Raw genomic sequence first — 26,566 nt, 5'->3', positions numbered from 1 at the left:
CCGCCATTGTTGGCCTCTGTCCCTCCGCGCTGTATTCATTAACTCTGGTTTTGCAGGGAAAGTTCCGAGAAGGTGCGCCTGAGGGCTGTGATCTTATCGGGGTTCGGTGAGGTCACAGAGTGGGTGGGCCGGGTCCCCCGGTCCGGAGCGGGGCCACTCCAGGGGGCTGGCGACCTTGCCCGTGGGGTCCTGCCTCCACGCACGGCCAGAGGCAGTCCAGGAGTGGGTCCATCTTCCTGAGCTCGGGGCTCCCCAGACCTCTCTTTTCCCTTGAAAGTACGTTGAGGGACCCTACAAGACATCTTTGAATTTAATAAAACTCTGTATTGATTCAGGCCGTGTCTTCTCTTGACAGGAGCGAAGGGGAGAGAGATCTGGTCTCCAGATAGAGACGGACAGTTTTGAGAACACTTTCTGCCCAGCGAAGTGCTTTCTGAATGTATAGCCTCTGTTTCCAGAGGTGTCTCTGGCCATCTTTCCCAGCGCGGCCTTCTCCTGTGCCCCTCGGTGGACCCAGGCACCCTCTGTGCCCCAGACCTGCCTCTCCTGTGCGCCTCAACATGGCAGCCTGTGTCTGTGGCCTGGAGTGCCGTTCCCTGGGTGTCTGTCTCTGTCCCATCCCGCAGGTTGCAGACGCAGCACACGGCCAATTCCTTCACGACGCCGTCCCCCGCCTGCCACGCTATCCTCTCCTTGGAGCATGTGGGATGCCAAGCATGTCCCGGCCGAGCTGCACAGAGAGCGTTTTGGGGGCTTGCTTTCCCGGGCAGGAGGCTGCCTGGCCGGTGGGGCTCCGGGCTCCCACCCTCGGGGAGAATAAACTGCCTTACCTGTGCCCAGGCACCTGACGGTCCATCGCTTAGCCCTGTTCCTCTTTCCTGAATGCTTCGGTTTTATTTGCTTTCCCTGTGTTGGCTTCTTGGGGCCACCACAAAGTGGGGGGGGGGCACATAAACAACAGGAGGTGATTGTCCTAGTCCTGGAGGCTGTGAGTCCAAGATCACGGTCTCACAGAGCTGGTTCCTCCTGAGACCTCTCTCCTGTCTTCTCCCCGTATTCTCACATGGTCGTCACTCTGTGTGTCTGTATCCTGACGCCTCTTCTTATAAGGACACCGGCCACCGTGGATCAGGGCCACCCCCTGGCGCCGTTTGACCTTAACTACCTGTGTAAAGACCCCTGGCAAACACAGTCACGTCTTGAGGTCCTGGGGTTGAGACTTCAGCACATGGATTTGATAGGACACAGCTCAGCCCATAACAGACCCTAAAAAGAAATGTGAAATTGGAACTATTATTTGAAGAGACCTCTTTAAAGCAAATAAGTAAAAGAATCACTCAGATGGACGCTAGCTCGTCATTCACAAAATACCGCATTTTTGAGAATTATTACAAGTGGAAAACTGATCCACGTGGTGCCCGTGGACACCTTGGCCTAGAGCACGTAGAGCGCCAGAAAGGTTTAAAACCAGGCGAGGATGGGCACAAGAGTGATCTGAGCTGACCGGGTGGAGGCGGTCGACCTCCCGGCGCCCTTTCTGGGACTCTGGGCTCCAGCAGCCGGGGAGCAGGTGAGCACATCAGGTGCCTGGGAGGATTCGGGCCGAAGGCTGCAGATCTCACGGTGCCCGGGCGGGAGACGCCCCATGTCCTTGCCCGGCCCCCATCCTTTGCCACCAGGGAGAGGCTCACGGGTGCTGCCCCGCGTTGTCTCTTCCCACCCCTCCCAGCCGGGCACCTCTGGCAATCTCTTTTCTGTTTCCTGGCCTCACGTTGCCAGATTCCGGGTCTCCAGACTGGAGTCGGGAGTGCTTTTGTCCAGCACGGTCGCCGATTCCTGAGGGGTCAAATCTTCGGAAGAGCAAGTCAGATACGCTGTCCTCTCAGCTGGCAATTGGATATGTTTTATTTACAGCTTCCCATTTCCTTAGTTCAGAGGATAATGTTATTTTTGTCCTGAAAATTCAGCCTTCCTATTAATAACAAATGCAAGCCCGTGGCCATATCCTGCCACTGTCCTGTGCTCAGATCGATGGCAGGATACAGCTTATGCTGTGTGTGTATTTTCTTTACTGATAGAACATTCTATTTAGGCATGTTTAACACTGTTTAGGTATGATTCGCCCAGAGTGCTTGAAAACTTTCCCAACAGCTTTTGCGGCCCTAGTTTGGTTACCACCGAGCAAAGATGATTCACGGGAATTTTAGCGCAGTTGTCCTAGAATGGGCATTTTGGAGGTTAAAGAAGATGTTAAGATCATCGGCTCCGGCTGCCTCGTGGTACAGACGCAAAGAACTAAGGCCCAGAGAGCTTAGGAGGCTCAGGGTCATCAGCTGGGTAGCAGAGTTGGAGCCGGAAGCCAGGCACCCTCTGCTCTGTGCAGATGCTTCCTCGGTGAGCACAGGGATTCATCGAGCTCGCCGCTCTCAACCTTCCGAGTCGGTTCCGGGGGCCCCGGTCCACTGTTGATGTTCAGTGGTGCAGGGCCAGCGTGCTGGGAGGGAGCTGTTGGCAGGGCCTGAATTTCCACCGGCCTGGCCTTTACGGTGGCGAACGACAGCTCCTTCATTTTCCTTTTGGCTAGCTCAGAGCAACTTGTATCTGGTAATTGCCCAGCTGCCCGTGCTATTATTACTGGTCTCGGCGTCTCGTCCGTGCACAGGGCTGGAACTGAGTGGCCGTGCTGCGGGATCACGGGAGAAGCGTAGGACCGTACTTGAAGAATCGAGTCAGACGTTTAGGAAAACGGCAGTCCCCCCACGGCCCCCCAAACTCTTTCTTTGCACAATTCAAATAGGAAGCAATCTTAGAGCAATCTGAAAGTATGCACGAGCCCACCGCCGTTACCCAGAGCGAGGGCGCATCGATCTCCCTCTGCTTCTATTGATTTAACGTCACCTCTGTGATTTAATCATGTTTTCTTTCCTATCTGTGCGCAGTCTTTCTTCTATTGTCTGCCACGAAGCAGCCAAGGCCGTTGGGCCTCCGAGCTGGTCAAAATAACTTTGTTTTTCGTTTGCATTGTTTTCAAGAAATGATTAAACTGCCCGGGGGTAGGACTCTGGTGGATGGTGTTATGTGGAATGCAGGATGTCTTGGGAAGACTCAAGCCTTAGCCTTGGCGTCCTGGCCGCGGCGCAGGTGTGGGTCAGGGTCAATGGCGCAGGAGCGTCTTCTCGTCAGCTCCCAGGCAAGCGCTTGCTTCGTGGGCGATGCCCTTGACTTCCTCCTCCTCTCCAAAGAGCCTGGGTGTACGTGGCTGTTGTTCACCCGTCACAGGCGGGCGTGTGGAAGGGGCATATCCTGAAGCGAAAGCTCATTTGGACTGAGAAGTTTCCCCAAAGAAGTCTTTGAGATGTGCTCTGTTGCAAAATGCCTTTAACTCCAGGATGGCTCCTGTGCAGGGTGCCGGCATTCCCACCATTGGCGGGGTGGCGGGCAGGCAGCCGATGACGGCAGACGTGGAGGGACAGCTGCCCTCGATCCCTGAGTCTGTGCTTTCCGTCCGCGTGTGGGCTGAGAAAATGATTCTGAGACACTCGAGGACATGTTTCTGCAGAGGACGGTGAGGTTCTTACTGGGAATCTCCATGATTAGAGTTTGCTTTGGGATTTTTAAAACAGTGCTTTATTCTTTTTTTAAAGAGAGTTTTGCATTTATTTTATTTTTTCGGAGGAGATAGATATAGAGAGGGAGAGGGGGAGACAGAGAAAAGACAGAGCTCTCCATGAGTGCTGGTAGGGACCCTCGAAAATGTGTCTGGACACCCAGTGCCCACAGTCGTGGACCAACACTAAGGCACACTGGGTTGTGTGCACGCTCTGACAGCTCCTGTCTGTTTCCTCATGCGTGCCGCCCACTGCCTTCTCTTCATCTCTGTCCACTGAGATCAGGATCAAACGTTACCTACAGCTTGACCAGAAGTTGCAGCCCCGACCCTAAACCTTTTGTAAGTTAAAAACCGCTCAGCAAAATAAGTTGCATTAAAGAGGGAATAACGGTGACACACGTTTAGTTTGTATTGATGGAACCCCACGTATCAAGCCTTATGGGGGTGTTCGAAGCACGATTCACGAACATTTAGGGTGTTCAGTTCATTCATTCCCATCCAGGAGAAAATGTAATTAAATACATTAGACACTCAGGAAGTTAAGAAAGGGGTAAAGACAATACGCACAAACGCAAAGTAAGAACAGGAAAAGCACATGATAGGTGCAGAAATGAATTCTTTTTTTTTTTTTAACGTTTATTTATTTTTGAGACAGAGACAGAGCATGAACAGGGGAGGGGCAGAGAGAGAGGGAGACACAGAATCTGAAGCAGCTCCAGGCTCTGAGCTGTCAGCACAGAGCCCGACGCAAGGCTAGAACTCACGGACCATGAGATCACGACCTGAGCCGAAGTTGGATACTCAACCGACTGAGCCACCCAGGAGCCCCATGAATTCTTTAGAAAACAGGAAAAGCCAAAGGGATTATAGATCCATGAACGGGCTGTTTGGAAAATTGAGATAAAAGACATCCAAACAGCCAAACAAAAGAGAGAAAACACAGATGCAAAACGTCGGAAATGGGAGAGGAGGTACGAAAGTGAGATGAGGTTATCAGAGTGAATGTGAAAATGGTCATAATCCTTGTAAGCTTCTAGATTTTGATAAATCGCATTATTTTCTGGGAAAATAGAGACCAGCCAAACTGACCTGATAAGATGTTTCAAGTGTGGACACTGCTGTTCTTGGAATGAATGTGAATGTTGTCACGTGATTACCTCCCAAACAGAAAACACAAGTCTAGGGTACAGACAATTTTAGTGGCAAAAGGGAAGAGATAGGTTTTTAGGGATAATTTTTTGTAGCCTTTTTCAGAGCAGTTTTAGGTTGACAGAGAGGAAACTACAGAGGCTTCCCACGGACCCCCCACCTGTGCACACACACAGCCTCCCCACCATCGGCCCCTCTCCCAGATGGTGTACCTGTTAGACCTGATGAGCCTACACGGGTGCGTCATCATCACGGAAAGTCCGCAATTTTGCGGTCACTCTTGGCGGGCGTCCTGTGGGCTTGAACAAATATTGCAAGGACACGCAGCCACGGTTACGGCGTCTGCACTCTCACTGCCCTAAAAGTCCTCGGTGTTCTTCCTATTCCTCCCTCCCCCCCAACCTCTGGTAACCCCATTCATTTACTGTCCCCATAGCTCTACCTTTTCCAGAATGTCACAGAACTGGAATCATACAGCGTGTAGCTTCTTCAGTTGGCGTCTTTCACTTGGTAACATGCCTTTAAGTTCCCTCCGTTCTCTGTATGGTTTGATAACTCCTTTAGTTTTAGTGTTAATACTATTCTATTGCCTCAGCGTTCCACGGTTTACGTAGCCGCTCACCGATTGAAGGACCTCTTGGATGCTTACAGGTTTTGTCAGTTAAGAGGGACACTGCTATAAACATCTGTGTTTGCAGGGTTTTGTATGCATATAAGTTTTCAGGTAAATACCACGTTCAGGCGAGGACCACGAAGCATCATTCCTGGATCTTACGGTGAGAATGAATATATTCCGTTTTATAAGAAACTGCCAAACTGCTCTCCCAAGTGGCTGCACCATTCTGCACCCCACCAGCCGCGGGTGAGTGTTGCGCGTGCTGGCCAGCGCTCGGCGTTGGCAGCCTTCCGCACTTTGGCCATTCCCGTAGGTGCACCGTGGACTCGTTGTAGAAGAGATCGTTTTCATGTTGTTTCACGTGTGTTCACCCACACGCGAAATTAAAAATCTCCCAATTCATTTCATTAAGTTCATGTGATTTTTGTTCAAGAATTATTAGCGTGATGATTTGACCAAATTAGTATGAAATATTTGACCAAAATAGCATGAAAAATTACGAACCAATGTCGCTTATGCACACAGACACATTATTTTGTAAACAAAATATGGCCTCATCAAAGCCAGCAGAATATGGAAAGAATACTACATTCTGATTTCAGAAATGAGATGATGGCTTAGTAAAGGATACTATTAATGTAATTAATGACATCAATAGGCCTAAAGATTAAAAAAAAAGTTCATCTTGGTAAGTTTCTAAGAGACTCTATTAATGATCCAAAAAAAAAAAAAAAAAAGGTTCTAGGGGTGCCTGGGTGGCTCAGTTGTTTGAGCATTGGAGTCTTGATCTCAGCCCAGGTCGTGATCTTGTGGCTTGTGAAATTGAGCCCCGTGTTGGCTCTGTGCGGATAGCATGGAGCCTGCTTGGGATTCTCTCTCTTCCTCTCTCTGCCCCTCCCCCGCTCATGCTCTCTGTCCCTCTCAAAATAAATAAACTTGAAAAAATGTTCTAGCAAATTAAGAATGGAATGCCTCTCCCTTAGCTTGGTTAATATTTTGTCTTTTAAGTTTTTTTTAATGGTTATTTTTGAGAGAGAGACAGAGAGTGCGAGCAGAGAGAGAGGGAGAGAGAGAATCCCAAGCAGGCTCCACACTGTCAGCGCAGAGCCCAATGCGGGGCTCAAACTCACGAACCGTGAGATAATGAGCTGCACTGATACCAAGAGCCACTTAACTGACTGAGCCTCCCTCGTGCCCCAATATTTTGTCTTTTAAACTCAAACTTAACATCAGACATCAGAGTAAAACAATCAAGAAATCTCTGTTAAACTTAAGAAGGAATCAAGAGAGCTAAATTTCCTACTGTAACGTTGATCTACAACTTTTAAACAACGCAATTAGATTAAAAAAAAAACATAAGAAATAATACATATCTTCAGGGTGCCTGGGTGGCTCAGTCGGCGAAGCGTCCAACTTCGGCTCAGGTCATAATCTCTCAGTTCGTGAGTTCGAGCCCCGCATCCGACTCTGTGCTGATGGCTCAGAGCCTGGAGCCTGCTTCTGATTCTGTGTCTCCCTCTCTCTCTGCCCCTTCCCCGCTCGTGCTCTGTCTCTCTTGCTCTCAAAAATAAATGAAACATAAAAAAATTGGAAAAAAAAGAAATAATACACATCCGCAGAAGACAAATTTTAAAGATTATTATAACTTATTGATGATTTTATTGTCCACCTAAAAAACCTTGAGAATAAGTTGAAAATACTATTTGAATTGTTAAAACGATTTGTACTAAATTGGCTAGTTCCAGTATAAAAATACTAACCAACAAGTGTTCTGCATGTTGGCAATGACTAGTTTGGAGAGAAGATCATATTCATTACAGTATATAAAGTATCTGGAAATAAATGTAAGAAATACACGGAATGCAAATAACAAACGTTAGTTTCATCTAACTGAATGAAAATACATGCCATGTTCCCAACTGTAAAGGCTTAATATTATAAAGGAGAGTTTTCCTGTAACTAATTAAAAAATATCATGTAACGGGGCGCCTGGGTGGCGCAGTCGGTTAAGCGTCCGACTTCAGCCAGGTCACGATCTTGCGGTCCGTGAGTTCGAGCCCCGCGTCAAGCCCTGGGCTGATGGCTCGGAGCCTGGAGCCTGTTTCCGATTCTGTGTCTCCCTCTCTCTCTGCCCCTCCCCCGTTCATGCTCTGTCTCTCTCTGTCCCAAAAATAAATAAAAAACGTTGAAAAAAAAATTAAAAAAAAAATATCATGTAACACCAATCAAAATCATGTCAGGATATTTTTGAAACTTGACCAAGTGATTCTAAGTTAGAGAAATACTAGGTGGAAATAAACAAACATTTTCAGAAAAGAAAATTAATGGTGTCTTTGTTGTAGCAGGTCAAAGATATGGAGACATATTAAACAGAATCACATTAATGAGAGAGAATCGATTATTCAGTGAATAACCCCCTGGGGCACGGGGTTCCTGCCTGGAAAAGTTGGGGTTCTTTCTATCGGACAGCAAAATAGATTTCATGGTGATTAAATAATCCCACGTGAGAAACAGAATCAGAGGGGAAAAAACGGAGCAACAGTTGTCTGATCTTAGAATGGAGAAGGTCAATATTTATGTTTGACTATATTACATTTAAAATGTTTGCAAATTAAAAGTAGTATCTCAAGTTAAAATGTAAACAAAATATACTGGGGAGACTATTCACACAGGACAGACAACGGTGAAATTTCTTAACTGTATAAATGTTCCTAAGGTTCAGCACAGAAAAGTTGAGCGTCTAAAGAGAAAAATAAGCAAATGTCATTAGTAGACAATTTCCAGGAGTCCGACAAGTGGCCGGTAAAAATAAGCAAACTGTCCAACCCCACTGGTAGTCAAATAATTTACGGTGAAGTTAAAAAAAAAAAAAAAAAAAAAAAAAAAATTAGTGGTCAGATTAGCAGAGGTAAAATGACAAGGTGACAGCACAATCATCCCAGGGCTGGCAGAAAAATCTGAGTGATTCAAATGCTGTCCTGTGCAGCTCTGAGAAAATTAGTAGAATTTTTTGGAAGTAATTGTATTACTTTCTGTCAAGATTCTAACGGCTTAAACCTGGCGATACACCTGTTGTAGGAATTTCTCCTAAAGAAAGAATAAAAAAAAAAAAAAAATACACGTAGTACTTTTCATTTCATTGCTGTTGATCAAACCAACAGATTGGAGACCACGGAAACGGCAAAGTGGGGGGCTCCTGTCCACTAAAGTTCGCCCTATTTGTGTAGCGGGATACCACACGCACAAGTTTGAAGGGGAGCTAATGAGATGGAGGATTGGAAAACAAGGGGCAGAAAGGGGGCCACTTGTAAGAAATCTCGCAAGCCCAACGTTGCAAAGTAAATGCTTGATATACATATTAAGTACAGAGAATAGTCGTTGCTGACTTCCCTTGATAGACCTGAGGCAGATTACGAGCTACCTCTCTGTAGGTTCCAAACTGCAGACGGTGAGCGTGCATACTTTCAGGATCAGAGAGAAGAGGGGGCTATTACGAGGCAAGGAAGGACTCTACAGATCGAACTGGACAAGGGAAACTCTAGGAGGGGCGTCCGGTACCCAAAAAGGTTTCGGGTTCTTAGGTCTCCCTGACTCTTGCCAGAGACACTCCATCTGCTTAGTTTTGCTGTTATATCTGGACTCCTTATCTGGTTTCGAAAAGAACTTTGATCGGGTCACTTGAACATTAGCTGTATCTTCAAGCTTGTGCCGCCTCCCGCCTGTTAGCTGTTCTACTGTGTGGATGGGTGTCGAGGAGCATGGCCCTCGGGGTGGAGGCTGGTGTCTGCAGAGGCCCCGATCCCCGAGAAATGAGCCCGTCGACACCGCTCGGCTCCGCCCGTGGCCGCCTCCCGTCTACTGGACCGTCCTGGGACGTGGCTGCGTCCGTCTGTGGCTACCCTGGAAGGGGCGCCGTTGAAAGCCATCCGCCATGAATTTCTTTCTGGCATTTCTCGGCTTCTCGTAGCACAAGGATAAGGAAAGGGTGTGAGATGAACCCTGGTCCCGAGCGTCGTGTGCAGGAACCCGCACCCAGGGCCGCTCGGGGACTCTCGAGGCCGTCCCTCCTGCTCTGGGAGCTTCTGTGGCCTTTATCGTTGGCTCTCGGTCCTGGGGGTGCTTTCTCTTGTCCGCAAGCTCACGTCAGGCATCCACGGGGTCACGGGATGCCACTCAGCCACGGCGCAGACAGATGCTTCCCAGGGAGCCGGCAGCGCACTGTGTCTTCACACAACAGCCCCGCACACTTGCGCACAAATTACGTGCCTGGGCACGATGGCGGAGCAACAGGACGGACTCTCGAAGCCCTTGAAACTGTCCCCATGACGCGGGAGTGATGTGTCACGTACGTTTGAGTTTATCCACAAACTGACAAGACTGTCCGTTGGGATAACTTCTAAGGAGTGACCTAAAAGTAACGATCGCCTGGTAAGTAGTCCGTAAAATGCTGGTGTCCAATAACTCCCCTCTGTCTTCCTGACCTTTGGAAGCTCCATCAGTCACCCCGGGAGCAAGGCAGTTTCAGGGGCTAAGATCTGGAACCGGGTCGTTTTAGGAACCAGGTCGCCTTAGCATGTAACTTTATTCTGTTCTTCCAGGCGCCCCACTCACCTACAACTTGTCAGAACCCCCACCCCCAGGTGATGGCTCCAGATGGGTCATGTCTGGGGCGGGGGTGGGGGGGGAGAGACCAGCAACGGTTGGGGACAGAAGCAACCAGGCAGATGAACGCGGGAGGCGTTTGGTCTCAGGATCTCTGCTCTGGTCTCTTACTTTGAAAACGTATTTGGTTTTCACCCCCTCGGAAACAATGCCACCCTCCGGGACAGAATCCCAGGCAGGGAGGAATGTTCTCGATGGGCTATTAGCTCACAGGAGAATTCTCGGTTCTACCCAAGCTTTGTCCGCAAGCTGTCGTGGCCAAAGCGCTTCGACTCCCGTGTGGCGTCCCTGAGAGGTGTGGGCTCGGCACGTCCTCACCGCCCGTGCGTGTCCAAGACCGCGAGTCTCGTGTGGCCATGTCAGCCACCGTCTGCTCAGCTCCAGAGGAAGGAAGTGCTTTGCAAAGAGAACCTTTACAGTTCCCAACGTGCCTGCACTGAGAACTCTGCCTGCGGGCTGTGTGCAGGTCACGCAAGGCGGCTCCGGGCGCCCCTCACCCCGGAGCACCCCAGGCGACGCCGTGCGCAGGCTCCTGCAGACCGTCTTTTTCATGCAAACAACGTGCTCTGACGCCTTCTCGAAGGTATCGTTGTGGAAAGTCCCAGTTCACTTGAAGTTAGGTCCAATCACGTTAAGAAAATCAGCATTGTCGTGATCGCCGCATTGTCCCCCAGGATCCCGGAGAAGGGTCCACCATCACCTCGCCCTGTGTCCCCGAGCTGGCCACACCTCGGAGAGAAGGAGTGAGGTCTTTGGTGTGGACAGCGGGGTAAGCGACTCAGACTCGTCTCTGAGCGGCTGCCCCTTCCTGGTCTGGCTGGGAGGTGGTGGCAGCCAGGGGCACATGGTTAGCACCAGGAGACGGGCCACGGGGCAGAGAGGGGACGGCTGGGATTGAGCAAGGGACACTGGAGAAGGGGCGCTGGGGCTAGCTTAGCTCTTCTGGGGAACATTCCAGACCCTGCATTCTCTGTCGGCTCTGCCTCTCGCCAGTGCGAGACGTGCACCTGGACGGGTCACCAAGCCTCTCTGCACCTAGTGTCCCTCTGTCTGGAGGGCTGAGTTTGAGTCCAAACTGACTGATGACAAGCTGCGTGGCCTTGAGGGTTTGTTCACCTCCCATGACCCCCTCTCTCCATCTGCACGGCGAGGGACCTTGGCAGTATCCAGCTCGCCCGGCTGTCGTCGAGGACAGCAAGACGTCACACGGGAGACGCGATGTTGATAGTAGCCATTATTGTCTTAGTCAAATCAAGGCATGCGATCGGGCTGGGGTCTTCAGGACCCCTCCGTCCCTTGGGCCTCAGGCAGGTGGCGGTGAGCTCACTCCCTGCCCAGGACACAGTCTGTGATGAGAGATGCCACACACTAGCAGCGGGAGCGAGCTGGCCACCCACTCGGGGGGCCGCTGGTCCGCAGGGCAGGGGCCCGGGTGGACCCAGCAGCACCTGTGGCGACGTGGGTGCCACCCGGAGGCAGCCTGGGCATCGGCTGTCCTCAGAGGCCGTCCCCCTCTCCGGTCCAGACCGATCCCCGGGGCAGAGGGCAGGCCGACCTGCAGAGACACGGGACAGCTCTGGGGGCCCTGGAGAGAAGGGGGCCAGGCCGGGCCAGAGGGGGCAGGCAGAGGACGAGCCGTGGCTTCCTGGCCCTCCCCCTTGGTGGAACAGAGAGCCGCCCGTACACCTTCCCCCGCGAGGCCTCTGTGTCCTCCGCCCCCCCTGGGAGCGTGCGTTTGCCTTTTGGGAAACTCACGGGTGACTCTGCACTTCCGCTCGGTCCCCAGCCCACGGCTAAGGGGTTTCTTTCTTTCCCGAGTGTCCGCTCAGCAGCTCTGCCCTCTGTGTGGTACTGCCCCACAGAACCTCTTTGTTCTGCCCCGAGCCTGCCCACTGTCCCCCCTTTGTCGACCAAGAACAAAAAGCAGCGGCCTGAGTCACTGCTGACCGGGCAGCCCTTCCCTCCCCTTCCAGGAGCCGTGAGCTCACCCGGCCCCCAGATCCGTGGCCAAGGACACTGGGCCATGAGGTCTGTATTTCCCCATGGACTCCCCTCCTCCCTCCCCTTCCTCCTCCTCCTCCTCCTTCTCTTTGGTGTCGGAGGAGGTGACGGGGGCAGTGAGCAGGGAGGCTTATCTTATGAGCATCCCTGGAGGAGGGTCCCCGATCCTGAACAGAGAGGGTGTGACCTGCGAAGGCCAGTGGGGGCGAGAGATGGATGGGTGTCCAGGAAGATGGCCTGCAGGTAGGGGGCTGGGCTGCCTGGGAAGGTAGGAGCTGGGTGGCCAGCGAGGGGCTCTGGTTCTGGGGAGAAGACCCGACTGAGTGACCTTCTCTTGCTGAGACGCCAAGAATCTCTTTCATGGTAAACATTCTTTAGAGAGGAGTAACATCGAATTCCTGACCCTCCCTTTCCTTCCTCCCTCCCTTCCTTCCTTCCTTCCTTCCTTCCTCCCTCCCTCCCTCCCTCCTTCCTCCCTCCCTCCCTCCCTCCCTCCCTCCCTCTCTCTTTCTTTCCCTCAGTGATATTTATTGAGCAGCATGGTCTAAGGCACTGTGAGCAAAACCACCGGCCATCATGGATCTCAAGGCCTGGCAGGGATATGAACAGACGCAGAAGCGCTCTGGAAGGACAGCGTGGTTTTGAGTGAGATCGCAGAGAGGGCGTACACAGTGAGCTGGGCCATCTACTGGCTCGTTGCCTGGCCCCGAGGACTACGAGGAGTGAGCTGGGTCCCTGGGGGAGGGGCAGGGGGGAAGAAAGGCACCTGAGAGAGACCCTCCTGTTCTTACCAACCGGGGCTTTTCGGGAGCCTGACTTCTTCCCGGTTCAGTGCCCCTGTTGTGCCTGCTGGGGCCCCGTCTCGGGGATGTCCTGCTGACAGTGGCCCAGCTGGGCTGGCCAAGGCTGAAAGAAGTCTCACGAGACTCTTCTCTGCCTCAATTTCTCCCCCAGAAGGAAGGGAGCCAAGACGGGCAGACGCGCTCGCCCTGTGAGTTGGAAGGACTGAAGGAAGTCTGGGGGACAGCACCCGCTCTCAGCAGAAGGCACAGCCACTCTGACTGTCCGGGGAGTGAGGGCGGGCCCCTGGACCCACTCTGGGCCCCGCTGCCCGCAGGCCACACGGAGCGCGGCCACCGCCCCCTCCCTCGGGCGGCCAGGACCCCCAGCTCTGGAAGCCATTCAGCTTCTGTCAAAGCTCCTTTGGCCTCTCCCCGCGGCCCCTCTTACCCTGGACAGCTGTCCAGACGGCTCACTTCCTTCTCGCCTCCCGTCCAGCCAGAGTGAGTGCTGCGGTCGCGGGAGGGAACAACGGTCTGTGCCTGGGGACCCCGCTGGTGGCCGGGTGCTGTGGGAATCTGTGCAGCCAGTGCTGGTCCCCATGGCCACTGCAGCCGCCTCCTTGGGAGCCGTGGTGTGCATGGACAGGAGACACCCCCGCCCCCCCCCCCCCCCCGCCCCGCCACCGCCCCGTCCTCCCAGGCCCAGATCGCTCTGGCCCTTGTTGGTTTTCCTTTGCATTTTATTTGTAAATTGAGACAAAATCCACTTACCATAAAATTCACCATCTTAATGCACGCGACTCAGTAAATTTTTTTAACTTTATTTATTTAAAACATTTTTATTGTTTATTTATTTTTGAGAGAGAGAGAGAGAGAGAGTGTGAGCAGGGGAGGGGCAGAGAGGGGAGGAGACACAGAATCCAAAGCAGGCTCCAGGCTCCGAGCTGTGAGCACAGAGCCCGACGCAAGGCTCAATCTCAGGGACCATGAGATTACGACCTGAGCCGAAGTCGGATGCTGAACCCACTGAGCCACCCAGGTGCCCCTGTTTTGCCCATTTTAAAATTGGGTCGTTTAGAGCACTTGGGTGGCTCAGTTGGTGGGGCATCCGACGTCAGCTCAGGTCACGATCTCATGGTCCATGGGTTCAAGCCCCGAGTCGGGCTCTGTGCCGACAGCTCAGAGCCCGGAGCCTGCTTCGGATTCTGTGTCTCCCTCCCTCTCTGCCCCTCCCCCGCTCGCATGCTCTGTCTCCCTCTCTGTCTCTCTGAAAATAAATAAATATTAAAAAAAATTTAAAAACCTGGGTTGTTTGCCTTCGTGGATACTAGATCATTATCAGGTATTTCCTCCTATTTTCCCAGCCCATTCATGAGAAAGTGGGGTCTTCTCTCTTTGGAATGACCTTTGATGCACAGAAGTTTTTAAGTGGAAGAAATCCAGGGTATCTCGTTTTTTGGTTGCTGGTACTTTTGGCATTATCTATTTACATGCATATGTATATATATATTTATTTATTATACATACTGATGTCCACAGGAAAACAAGGAGTTTGGATCCCTGCTTTCGTGCGGACATCACTTTTTCAGAACCTTTCCTTGGGAACACTATTCCTCTCCCATCCGACTTCTGGTCACCTTGGTCGGAGTTAACCTGACCACAGATGTGAGTGTTTCTTTCTGGGCTCTCGACTCTGTCGATCTGCATGTGGGTCCATATGTTCTCACTGCTTGCCGCTCCCCCCGCCCCTAGACTGGACGACGACCAGACTCTTTGCTGCTGGAGCACGGCCACCTTCCCCTCTGCCAACTGGCTGGCTTTCCCAGGTTCGGAGCTGCCCCACGGGCAGCTCCACCTGCCAGTGACCGGAGAGAACACGGCCCTGAGGCTCCAGAGACAGTACCTCCTCAGAGGGAAAATACTTGAAATTCACAGTGTGGCTTTCAGGGTGTGCCCTGAGAGCCTTTGTTTTCCCTCCCTCCCTCCCTCTCTCCTTCCTCCCTTCCTCCCTTCCTTCCTTCCTTTCTCTCTCCTTCCTTCCTTCCTTCCTTCCTCCCTCTCTCCTTCCTTCCTTTCTTCTTGCACCTTTATAGTTTTTGAAAGCAAGTCTTTATATATAGTCACTTGCACTTGAAAGAAGGAGGGATCGTCAGCATGTGTATTTCCTGGCCTAAAGCCTGTATCTGACAAGCATGCAGGATGTTGGCCTCCCCCCTGCACCCCGTTTCTCGGAATACCCAGAGAAGGCGTGCTGTGGCTTTACATACTCTGGGTAAGGCTGTGAGCCGTGCGGGACCGGTGCTCGCCATTGCCCTCCGGCCAGTGTGTCCTCCCTCCCTCCGCCCCTGCGTCTCCAAGTCCTGCTGGCTCGAGTCTCGGCTCTCTTGCGCGCAGCCTTCCTCGGTGGGGGCCGGCGGGTGGGCCGTGCGGGCCGTGGGACTGCTCCGGGCGGCCCCGGCCACTCCGTGAGGAGGACAATGCGTGTCTTCGTGGGGGCCGCACGTGATGGACAAGAAAGGACTCTGGCGCTCCGAGTCAGATGGTACGTGTCCACTTTCCAGGGGGTGATGTGGGCGCTCGCAAACTCAAATGACCACCTAACTCCGCCGTCCGCCGGGTGCTCCTGGTTTTTGCACGGAAGTCCCGGATCCGGGAAAATCCCTCTGCCTCCAGCGCCGACGGCCCCACGGCGTTCGAGGGCAGGCTGGGGCTCGAAATCGCGGTCTGTGCACCGCGAAGCGTCTGCACCCGGTGCTGCCGGGAGCCGCTCTGTCCAACGCCTTCCCACAGACTGTCTTCGCGGTTCCCACCCCGGCCGTGTGTCATGCCCTTTGCAGGAAATCGAAGACGGCCCGGGTGCAGAGTCGATGGGTTGGAGCCCGGCGTGGACCCCACGCCCCGTGTCAAATGCACCGTGCGCGGCTGGCCTGTGGGTCTTGCCCCGTGCTCCCCGAGTGGGGCAGCGGGCAGCGTGAGGGCATCTGTGCCCCAAGCCCTTGTGAGCAGTAGGGAAGAGCTTGCCTCCCTCCCCAGGTGCCCCCCACGTCACATGGCCTGGGGTGGCCCTGTTCCTAGGAGGGGGTCTGAACGCACGAGAGCCCCTTCATCACGTCCAGCGCTCAGCTCCCTCCTAGAGGGCCAACCTCTCCCATGGGTACGTGAGGGACCCCGCGCCCCATCCTGGTCACGCGGTATCCGAACCGTCCCCCGGGGTGTTGTGCAGCCGAAGCCGCGTAAGCAGGTGTCCTTCTCCCCGCTCGGCTTGTGTCTTTATTCTCGGTCTGCGTGCAGTCCACACTTATTCCTTCCGGGCTGAGAAACGCAGAAGCTGCCTGCCTGCAGGTGCCCGCGCCCTGTGCCCGCGCCCTGTGGAGGTGACAGGGAGGTGCACAGACTCGCCGTGATGGGTGAAGCCTGGACACTCACCCTTTCCAGCCTCGCCTTCCGAGAGGGGGACGTGTCGCTTCGTCTCCGCTTCTCATCAGGTCCCTCCCAGAGGGAGGCGTCCGGCCCCAGAGGGTCTCGAACAGAGAACTTGCCGTCACGGCTGTGTTTGGGCGGACGGGGCCCCTCGCTGATTTCTCGGGCGGGGGGGCTGTTCTAACAGAGTCCATTTTACCAGCACGCGGTGCCCCATAAACCGAGGTGTCCACTCCACCTTCCCCACTTCCGTGTGGCCGTGGGCCAGGCCGCGAGGGGAGTGAGGGAGGGCTTGAGGCCCAGGTGGGCACAGGAGCAGAGACCCCGGGGCTGGAAGGAGGCCCCTTGAGGAGGCCTCTGGGAGGGACGCTTCCTGATGTGTCCCAAGGCCAGACGTCACCAGGGCCCATCCCCACCTCCTCCTGGTCAGCGTGTCTGCTGTTTGGCTCCCGGGAGAAAGCTCTAGGGCAGGGGAAGGCCCGACACGTCCAGCTTCCTCTCCGGGAGACGGGGTTCGTGGTGGTGGGCAGCCAGAGGAGGGAACAGGCGTGGCCGTGCAGGCTGGACAGGCTGCTGAGTTGGGACCAGCAGGGCCGGTGACAGCCCGTCCCCGACCAGGGACAGTGACAACCGACCGAGCCACAAGGATAATGAGGAACAAGGCCACCTCTTGATCCTGGAGTTCCCGGCTCTGCCACAGGGGTTCACTGAGCGTGGGCCGGCTCCGGCTGGGTCTGTCCAGGGCTTCAGAGGCTCCCCCTGACCTCCCCTCCCTGCAGTCCTCCGGGATTGCCAGAGGAAGGGCTGGGGGCACCGGAGCGGGACCGGGGTGACGGGCACCTGCAGCCAGGAGACAGGAGGTGACAGGCTCCAAGGAATAGTCCCAGATCTTGGTTCTTCCCCCCCCCATATAATATATATATATATCTTATGTAGATTGAAGTTAGCTAACATACAGTGTGGTTTCGGCTTCAGGAGTAGAACCCAGTGACTCGTCTCTTACATACGACCCCCAGGGCTCATCCCGAAAGTGCCCTCCTTAGAGCCCGTCACCCATCTAGCCCATCCCCCTTCGTTCTTAAGAGGGTAGCAGTTTGGACACCTACATCTTGTTTTTTTGTTTTTTTTTTAATCCAAGAAAGTCCTCAATGTCAATTATGATAACGACTTTTCTACTTTTCTTCTTAAAGCCATTTGTGCAGTGTTTGCCGCTGCTGGGCCTGCGCACGGGGCCGCCTCGCGTTCACCCCTGAGCCCCGGCGGCCGGCAGGACTCTGGCAGGTGGCCGTCGCTCCATCAACGCTGAGACGAACTCGGTTTCTGCTGGGGTGGCTACCCCGGTTCCCTCCAGAGAGGAAAGAGTTTTAGCCGTACTTGGGGTTGACGGAGGGAATCACTCTCAAACCATTACAGGCAAACATTAGGAGCGAGATCCCAACTGGGGCAGGGTCTGGGGTTTGGCAACTGCCGCTGCCTCCCTCGGTGGACGTTCTAGGTGATTCTGAAGGCGTGGTTTGAACTGCCTGGATGCTGTGCGCCACGGTCTGTCCTAAGAACAATGTGAAGCTGGTGGAACTCGCCTTTGGGGAACCACTACCCCTCCTGGTGGGCTCCACCTGGCTGTGCATCACTTCTCCCCTGTCCCCGGCACGATCTCCGAACCCCTCTTCCCACACCCCCAGAGCTTCTCTTTTGTCATTTCTGCTCTTGCCATCAAGGTGTTAACGAACGACGTGGGTAAACCAGCGGGTAAAGCGCTTTGCTTCCAGCACTTTCCTTCTCTCGGAAGCCTCTGGATGGCCGTTCCCCACTCGCATGGCAAGGACGCTGAGCCCAGCGGCCGTCCTCTCCGGGCTGATAAAGGTCGGGTGGCCGTGTCGGAGATTCTCCTGCTGCACTGATTTGCTCACTGTCTCCCTCTTCCGCCTCTTCCGAAACAGATTGGAGGCTGACGCTAATTCTCAGGAATTCTCTTTCCCGCTGCCCAGAGGACAGCTGTCCAGAGAGAAGAGGAAAACAAGAGTAGATGAGAGATGCAGCCAGATTGGAGACTTTTCCACAAAATCACGCGGTCGGGTCCGGCCGACGTGCAAGAGGCAGATGCGTAGTTTACTCTGAGACTCCAGAGGCCGACGGAGAGAGGCCCAGCCGTCTGAGAGCTGAGGGAGCGGTCTTCTGCTGGGCAACCTGGTCTTCCCGCCACACCCTGGTGACGTCCCCACGGGGACACCAGCAGAGCCTGGTGCTGTCGCGGGCGCAGGACCCTCCTGAGGCCGCTTGGGTGTAGGCGAGGCTGTTTGTAAGGTCTTAATGATTCTTGAGCAGCGATGAGTTTGGGTGGGACGCCCGGGAAGGACCCGGGCCTTCATGCTGAGCAGTGGACCTTTGCACACGCAACCTTTTCTCTGTGTGCAAATCAGGCTCCCCGCCAACGTGCATTTATAACCCTAAAATCAATATTCCGGGCGCTTTGGTGGTCATTTGTGGACATGAACAGAGCAACAGGTGACAGATTTGGGTGCCCGACGTGCACGTTCCCAGCTGGGGCTGAACAAGGCACCGCCCGTCATGCTGTAAACAAATGACCTCTTCGTGGCGCACCTACCGCCGTCTTTCCCGCATCTGCGCACCTTTTCTCGGTGTTTTCTCCATGTGAGGTGTCCCCAGGCACGGTGCCAAAGTGCCGTCCAGTGTCCCCGACGTGCCTCTCGGGCAAGTCACCTGTGCCGAATAAGTTCAGTTGGGCATGAGTTACGGCGCTGTGGGCCATGAGTTCGATGTTAACGGGTCAAGAATGTATATTCGCTATGGCGTCTCTACAGAAACACACGTAAAACAAGGGTGTTGTATCGATCAGTGGACGCAAACGTCGTGAGCGGAGGCTCGCGGGAACCTAGCCCTGTGTTTCCGCTAGAAGCCACGGTTCCGTGCCTGCGAATTCGGTGTCTGTGCGACTCTACAGGACAGAAGAACCACGGCCAGTGAGAACTGGCCACGCTTGAACGGCACGGAGATGCCGGGTGAGGTGGGCAGCTCTCCCGAGGCGAGTGCCTGGCCCTGTGCTGTGGGCCACCTCTCCTCGGGCCCGCTGTGTGCTGGCCTTTCAAACAAGCACCCTTTATTGCCGACCGCGTCTGGATCACAATGGCGTTTGTTTGTGATGGGATAATGGGCCTTTGCTGGGCGGGACGTGGCTGGTAGATGCCGTGATGCTGACTTCTGCCCCAGATGCTGTCACCTTCGCGGGGGTGGACTTCCTGCTGTCCAGGCAGTCTCAAATGGCAACTTCTGACCTTCCAGGCCGGACAACAAAAGGATTTTCATTTCCCAAAGGCTGGCTCACCCCGCGCCTGCCCCGCTCGGTCACGTTGCTCGCTGACCTTCGGGAGAGGGAAGTCTGGGCACGGAGGCCCACTCGCGCCGGGGACAATGGGGCCCCAAGTGCCAGCTTTTCTCAATACCCGGCTTTGCTGTCCGTCCGGTTCAAAGCCTGTAGGAGTCTGAAGTGTGCTGTGTCGTAACGAGCGGGCCTTCAGACCACGCGGAGAATGCCGTGTGCTGTGGGGAGGGCGCAGCGGCCGGGCCGACGGCTCTGCTGACCCTGAGGCACACTCCTCAGGGTCCTCGCACGCGTCAGGGGGGTGCGGGGATTGGGGCGAGGCCCCCCACCGATTGGCGGTGCCCCTGCGGGGAGCTGCGGCTTCCGGGAGCCTGCGGTGACCTGGCCCCTGACCTTCCTGGTGGCTCTGTCTGTGGAAGCCCTGACGTGAAAGGCACCTGCCGGGCCCAGGACGACACAGCTGTGGGGCGGTGGGAACCCCCCGTGTGGAGAAGGTCGGCGCCTGGGTCCGCGAGGGCTGGAAACACCATGGGGAGATGGGCGCTGGCCTCCCGCGGGCAGCGGGGCCCGGCCGGTGTGGGCAAGAGCTCTGTCCCCCTCAGACAAATAATAACTGTCTCCACCCCCAAGTTACCGGGTCCCGAGTGCCCAGCAGGCACGGGTCGGAGTTGAGGGGGACGGCCCTTGTTCCCAAGCCACCGGGTAACCACGGTTGCCTGGAAAGTGGCTTCTGGGACAGGACACTCGACAGCTGGGTGTCAATTCTGGTGTCGTGGTTTCAGGATTTCAGACGCAGCTGCCTCGTCCCGCTCAGTCCTGGTTCTCTCGTCCCCGAAAACGTTCTTGTCCAGGTGCGTTCCCTCTGCCGACTGATGCCGGAACCCTCCTGCCTCTCAAGGATTTGAGCCTGCTTACAACGGACAGTTCCCGGGGGAATGCCTTTCAGGCTTGTAAACACCTTTTGTGACTTGTTAGTGGCTATAGGGAAATAAGCAATGAGGTGATTTGGGGGCAGGTCAGCCGCGTGTGGGACAGCGGTGGCCTCCTCTGCTTCTCAGTGTCACCCTGCAAGTCGGGCCACCTGTGCCCTGCCCATTTCCCTGAGCAGGAAACTCAGAGAAAACTCAGAGAAAACATAGCTTTCCATTCAGCTCGTGGGCGGCAGGGCTGAGTGAAAACCCAGTCTCGGTCCAGGGCTCCCGCCGTGGGCTCGTGGCTGAGGGCCGTCCTCACTCGTGAGGGCACCGAAGAGGGACTGGGGCCTTGGGCAGGGAGAGGATGCCCGGCCTCCAGGGAGTGGCGCTGGGCAGGCTGTGGGGTCCCTGAAGGCCGGGGCGGCCGACTGAGGCCTGTGACCGGTGACACCTGTGGGATCGTGACTAGACTTCACCTGTTGACAGCAGACCACAGGCCAGTGGGGCGGGGGCGGGGATACCGGGGCGGGAGCAGGGCGTGCAGGGGGGCGTGGGTGTGGGCGGAGGGTGGCGGGGGGGATGGGGGTGCAGGAGGGGTGTGGGTGGAGGGGTCAGTGGGGGAGGCTTGGGAGGAGCGGCTGGCAAGTCGGGAAGGAAGCAGGATTGGGCAGATCCCTGTTTCACCTGCCACCCAGGCTTGGTCAGAAAGCCCTTTGCTTCAAGCAGAATGACGGGAAAGGGGGCTTTGGATGGTTTCTTTGGTCGGTTGACGGACCCTCTTTCTCTCTCATGGAGATATTTACGAGCATCTTCTGTGCTCGTGATAGGTAACAGGGGCCCAGGAAGTCCACAGAATAGACAAAAATTCTTACGTCTGGTGAGAGGAGACAAATGGTCGACACGTAAACAGAACCTTAGGGCCAACCCAAGGTGATGCCCGCTGTGGAGAAGAGGGGAGCAGGCAGCGGATAAGGGAGGGGTAAACGGAGGAATCATCTGTGTGGATTGAAAACCAAGAGCCAAATGGCAAGGGCAGGGGGCCCCAAAGGGGACGGTGCCTTTCCAGACCACAGTGGCTCTGAGCAGCACCATCTCTCCGTCAGGGGGCCCGGGCCCTGGGACGGGAGGCACACGGTCATTAACTGATGAATTCCTGGGCCACTCAGAGTCGGGGGTGTCGTCGGAGCGGTGGGGTCCCTGCGCCGGGTGGGCGCACGGGTCCCAGACGCAGCGGCCGCACGGCAAGCCCTCGTCGGACGCGGACACTCGGGGGCTCACTCAGCGCAGGACTCGGCCTCAGCGCTCTACCTGGTGGCTGCGTCTTTCTCCCGCTCCGGGCGTGAGTGTGCTCGCCACACTGGGGGCACCGTGGGGGCAGTGACAGCAGAGTGATGAGCCGGGTGAGGACAAAGTGGGGGCCGGTCCACCTGTGGGTGGCTTCTAGGCTCTTTAGCATCAACTGCCTGCCACCCGGGTCCCTTCTGGGGGACAGCGGTCCTGCCTTTTCCTGTCTGTGCCTGCGTGGGCGAATCCCAGGTGTATGATGTACTCCTAGCAGAGGCCCCATTCCGGAGAGTTCCCCGCACCACCTGTCCACAGACACACGGGTCCTGAGTCACGGCCCTTCCGCCCGGGACTCGGTCACTTATAAAAATATCCGGACGGGCGTGAGGCGGATCCAGGAACAGGAGCGTCTTCTCGTCCTCTCTTGCAGTATTGGATTGTACAATTATAGCTCCTCAGAAGTTTCCTGACGTGCCACAAGATGTCAAGCAGCAACACCAAGATTAATACGTTCTTTAATGACCGGCTCCGGCTCTGACCTTGCAGGGTAGGAAGTGTTCTGGGCACATTTTCTCTGGCTACTTTGCTCCTCTCGAATGTTGAAAAAATTAACCCCTTGTTCTCACCCAGACGGTTTCCCAAAGGTGTTTTACCCCTTCTCTCTGCCTTGAGCTAGAGTGTTTTAGAGACAGGGGGAAGAGGGGGAAGGGGGAGGGGGGGGAGGGGAGGGAAGGGAGAGGGAGGGCGTGTAAAGGGGAGGGGAAGGAGGAGGAAGGGAAGGGAGGGGAGTATAAAGCGGGGAGGGGAGGGGAGGGTTACGGGGAGGCAGGGAGGGGGAGCCACGCTTCTTACTGGGATTCCTGGCCCTTTCCCCAGACAGCTGGCCGACTCGGGAGTCACCGGAGCCCCTCCTGGAGCCGGGAGTCACCTGCGGCCCCCCGGGGCCTCCGTGCAGAGCTGCTGGCTGAGTGTGATCCCCGAAGCCGGCCTCCCCCTTACACAGAGCCCCGGGCTCCTTCTCTTGCACTGACCGCTCCTCTCCTTCCTCCTCCCCTCCTCCTCCTCCCGTTCCCGCTCCACGGCCTGCTCTGTTCACAGTGTCCAGCACGTGGGCGCCCGGAGGGAGCCCCGCGGGCTGGGGCAGGCGTGCGGTGACCGACGCTGGTGGGGACGCTCCCCGTGCTTGTCGGTTCCGTCTGCCAGCCAAGCCCCGGCTCGCTGCGGGGTGACCATCTGGGCTCCTGTGACACAGAGGGGGAGCAGGGGCGGTGGTGAGATCCAAGGGGGGTGGGGCTCGGGGGTGGGAGCAGGACGCTGGTCAGAGGCCTGGGGCTCCTGGGGCTGCCACACCGGGGCCACGGTGCCCGTCTCGGCCGTGGCACACCTCGCCGTGGGACCTTGGGAACGTTCCCTCCCTTCCCTGGGCCCAGCTGTCCAGCTAAGAGGACACCCGCCCAGGCCCCTTTGCAGGCTCTGTGGACGAGGCTTACAGGGGGAGCAGGGCAGAGCCCCGCGGTGTTCACCGTCAGAGGGGTCAGTGTGGTCCACGGGCCAGCTGCCGTTTGACCCCGGGGCTCCACGCTTCCTGGGGTTTACGGGACAGTCCCCAAGTGTCACTCTCTAACCGGACGGCACCAGGCAGCTGCTCCCCGTGTCTGGGACTCAGCTGAGTCACAACACCTGCCTGACGACCTGTGGGGGTTCCGGGACGAACACGGCACAGAACGGGAGCACTCGCAGGACGGGGAGGGTGGGGCAGCACCCTGGCCGAGGGGTCCTGCCGTCCGCCCGGCTGCGTTCCAGACCTGGCTTCGGGCAGAAGGCACTCTGCCGGAGCCGGGGGTTGGGGAGGCGCCGTGTCGCCTCTGGCGTGTTTAGGGGACATGGGGTTCCGTCTCCTTAGGACTCGGGGTAACACCGGACTGGGCCGCTCTAAGTCCGTCATCCCGGCTGCTGGGCCTTGGAAGGTGGGGAGCTGGGGGGGCAGGGGGAGCAGGGACAACACGGAAGGGACAGGGACACAGAGGGGCACAGCGCTCGAGGTACACAACGGGGCAGACGCGGCAGAGGCCAACTTCCTGCCCCCGCAGCAGGGGCGGCTCCGGAACTCGGGGGGCTTACACACACCGTGTAAGGGACCTTACAAGACCCTGTGGGAGACCAGACATGTGACTCTAAACATCAGATGGCTTCTGATGAACCCCCAATGCAGACATACTAAGAGTTTACGGGGGAAACACCACTGTCACTTGGATAGCCCGGGAGGGCTTTGCTGGAGGGGTGCGGGGCTGCAGGCGTGGTGACGAGTGTCAGAGTCAGGCGGGGGCCCAGCAGGAGACAGAACTTTCCTCGCAGCTGAGGACCAGCACACGCGGGGGCTGGGTGCAGGCGTGTGTGCGGGGCTCACACAGCCAGTGTGGGCAGGGAGGTGGCCGGGCTGGCGGCGATGGTGGGCGTGATTCGCGCTGTGGAGAGTGGCCAGGGCTGGGCCACGCGTGTGGCACCATCCCGTCAAGGGCGCGGCCGCCAGAGCAGGAACACCTGACCGCGTCTCTCCTCCACCTGCCGGTGTCCTGCCGGAGCTCCCCGCTGGCCAGGAGGCAGTGCAGCCCCCGGGGGACGGCCTGCGGGGCCCAGAGCAGGACCCGGAGGCCTGGAGGCACCTGGCGCGGGACGGGGAGAGGAGGTCCCACACCGCCACCCACCAGCGCATGTTGCGAGCGCTCGCGGCTCAGCGCAGGAGGTGGGGCCAAGGCTGCCGCTGTGAGTTAGGGGCCCATGCATACTATTGGAAAAGGACTTGTTTAACTGGGAAAATCCCAGAAATGCACCCCAGGCCCCTCCCACTCGGTCAAGGGCACGAGGAGCTGTGCCCATCTGTAGTTGGTGGTGGCTGCCCGCAGACGAGTTATGATAAAAACGAACACCCCTGTAACCAACACATTTAAGGCTGGCCTGAGGTCAGAGGCAGAAGGCCCTGAACTGGGGTCTCACACTGGGTGTTTCTAGCTGAGGGTCCGAGGCCCTAGAGAGAACCGTTTCCGGTGGGGTGACGCTCAGACCCACCCTCCGTTTCTCTCAAAACTCGCTCCTGTGGTGAAGGGCGTGTGGTGGGTCTTCGGTGATGTTCTTCCTGGAGGAAGGTGAGGCTCAGACAGACGCGTCCTTTGTCCTGGGCTCTGGAGCCACAGGCACGTCTGACCCCGTGTTAAGCCAAGGGTTCAACGTGTGGGGCGAGGGCTTTCGGTGAAGACTCCGTATGCCCAGATGGCCTAATTCGGTCCCGCTTCAGCAGGCGAGGAGAGAAAGCCGTGTTCTCCGGTGCCCGGGACGCTCTCATTATCAAAAGATATCTTGCTGCTATCATTCCACGTGTCCCCTCGACCTGGGGAGTTCCAGAAGATTTTCTGCATTCCTTAAGGGAGCCAAGAATCTAAATCGGCCCACCGTGGTCATGCCAGCATTTTAGGAACCAGAATATTGAGAGACTTCGCTCTTCGAGCTTGACCAAGCTGCACACCCCAAGCGTGTGTCTGATCTTGCCTGCACACAGTAGGTCCGCGGCGGCGTGGGCCAGAAGGAATGACCGGCCCAGACTGGGGAACTGGCAGAAGCCGGAGGAAAGCCAGAGAAGAGGGGGCCACGCTTCTGGAGAGAAAAATCGGGTTTCAGCTGTCCTCACCCACTTCTGGAACAGAAGCCAAAGTGGACGATGGCGAGTGAAGGGACTAACTTTCTAGGGGAAGCAGCGGGCGCTTCTTTCTGAAACTTGAAGCAGCATCGTCCCTGGAGCAGGCTGGGCCTGTGCCACCCTGGGAACGTGGGCATGAGCAGAGCAGATAAGGTCTCTCACAAACTCCACCACCGTGGGGAGGAGGCCAGCAGATAGCCTGGACAACTGGGGGGTGGCGATTTAGGGCCGTGGGACCCACGAGCCAGGGGTGGGGGGTGGCTGCGACCCTCCCGCCCACAGAGCTCTGCACTCAGTGCTGTACCTGTCACTGCGCGGCAGGACTCACGGCTGCAGAGCCAGAAGGACCTCTGGACACTGCTGGCCAGTGGTCGCCAACCTGGCAGGCTGCATCAGTTTCGGGGGCACCGTTGTGGGTTCCGGGCCCCGCAGATCTGCCTCAGCGCTGGAATCGAGAGGCTCAGGAGATATACCCCGGTTGGATTCATGGACTGGGGTGGAGGCCACTCACCTGGGCCAACGATCCCGTCTTGCGGAGGAAGACACTAAGGCGTGGAGAATTTCCGTGAGCTGTGCAGGTTGGCCAACACCGTGTTTGCCGTCTTGGAGTCGTTCTTTAATTCTGTGACAGCTTGTGTTTGCAGCCTGTTCCAGATTCCTCATATTCCTCATATTCCTGCATCCTGCGGGAGGTCAGGGAGGAGATAAGACAGGTTTTCTTGCTCCCACTGGAGACCTGGCCTGGTTGACGGCTCACCTGAGGTCCACTGAGGGTTAGGGCCAGATGCCAGGCGACATCCAGGTCTCCAGACGCATTCGTTCCCTGCCGGCCTCAGCAGTTCTCGAAGGGGCGTGGCCCTCAGAGAGCCCGTGGAAAAGCTCAGAAGTCCCGCAGTCTGTTCATCTGCTCAGAGAGGCCTCCTTCAGGTGCTCTGCCCCCTGGACTGTCCCTTTCTCGGCGACTCGCAGGCAACCGCCGTCTGGGAGCCCCGTCCACAAGGCTCCACTGGGAAGCTCTGGGGGTTCCTGGGCCTGGCGGCGTGCACCTGTGCACTGGGGCCACTGCAACCAGTGGGAGAGCAGCAGACACAGCGCTA

The 26,566-nt window shown here is 56.3% G+C and overlaps 1 long non-coding RNA gene across 1 annotated transcript in view; it reads left to right on the top strand.

Moving 5' to 3' along the window:
* LOC147582917 (uncharacterized) overlaps positions 1-22,984 on the top strand; it is a 57,328-nt gene extending 34,344 nt beyond the window's left edge. The window contains exons 3-4 of the long non-coding RNA XR_015243615.1: positions 22,209-22,325; positions 22,655-22,984. This is a non-coding gene — a long non-coding RNA (uncharacterized LOC147582917). The remainder of the gene's footprint in view (positions 1-22,208; positions 22,326-22,654) is intronic.
* Positions 22,985-26,566: the final 3,582 nt, after the last annotated feature.

The sequence above is a fragment of the Puma concolor genome, chromosome A2 (assembly GCF_028749965.1).
Source record: "Puma concolor isolate L17-30 chromosome A2, mPumCon1.1.hap2, whole genome shotgun sequence".
Lineage (NCBI taxonomy): Eukaryota > Metazoa > Chordata > Mammalia > Carnivora > Felidae > Puma > Puma concolor.
This window is presented reverse-complemented; position numbering and strand designations above follow the sequence as displayed.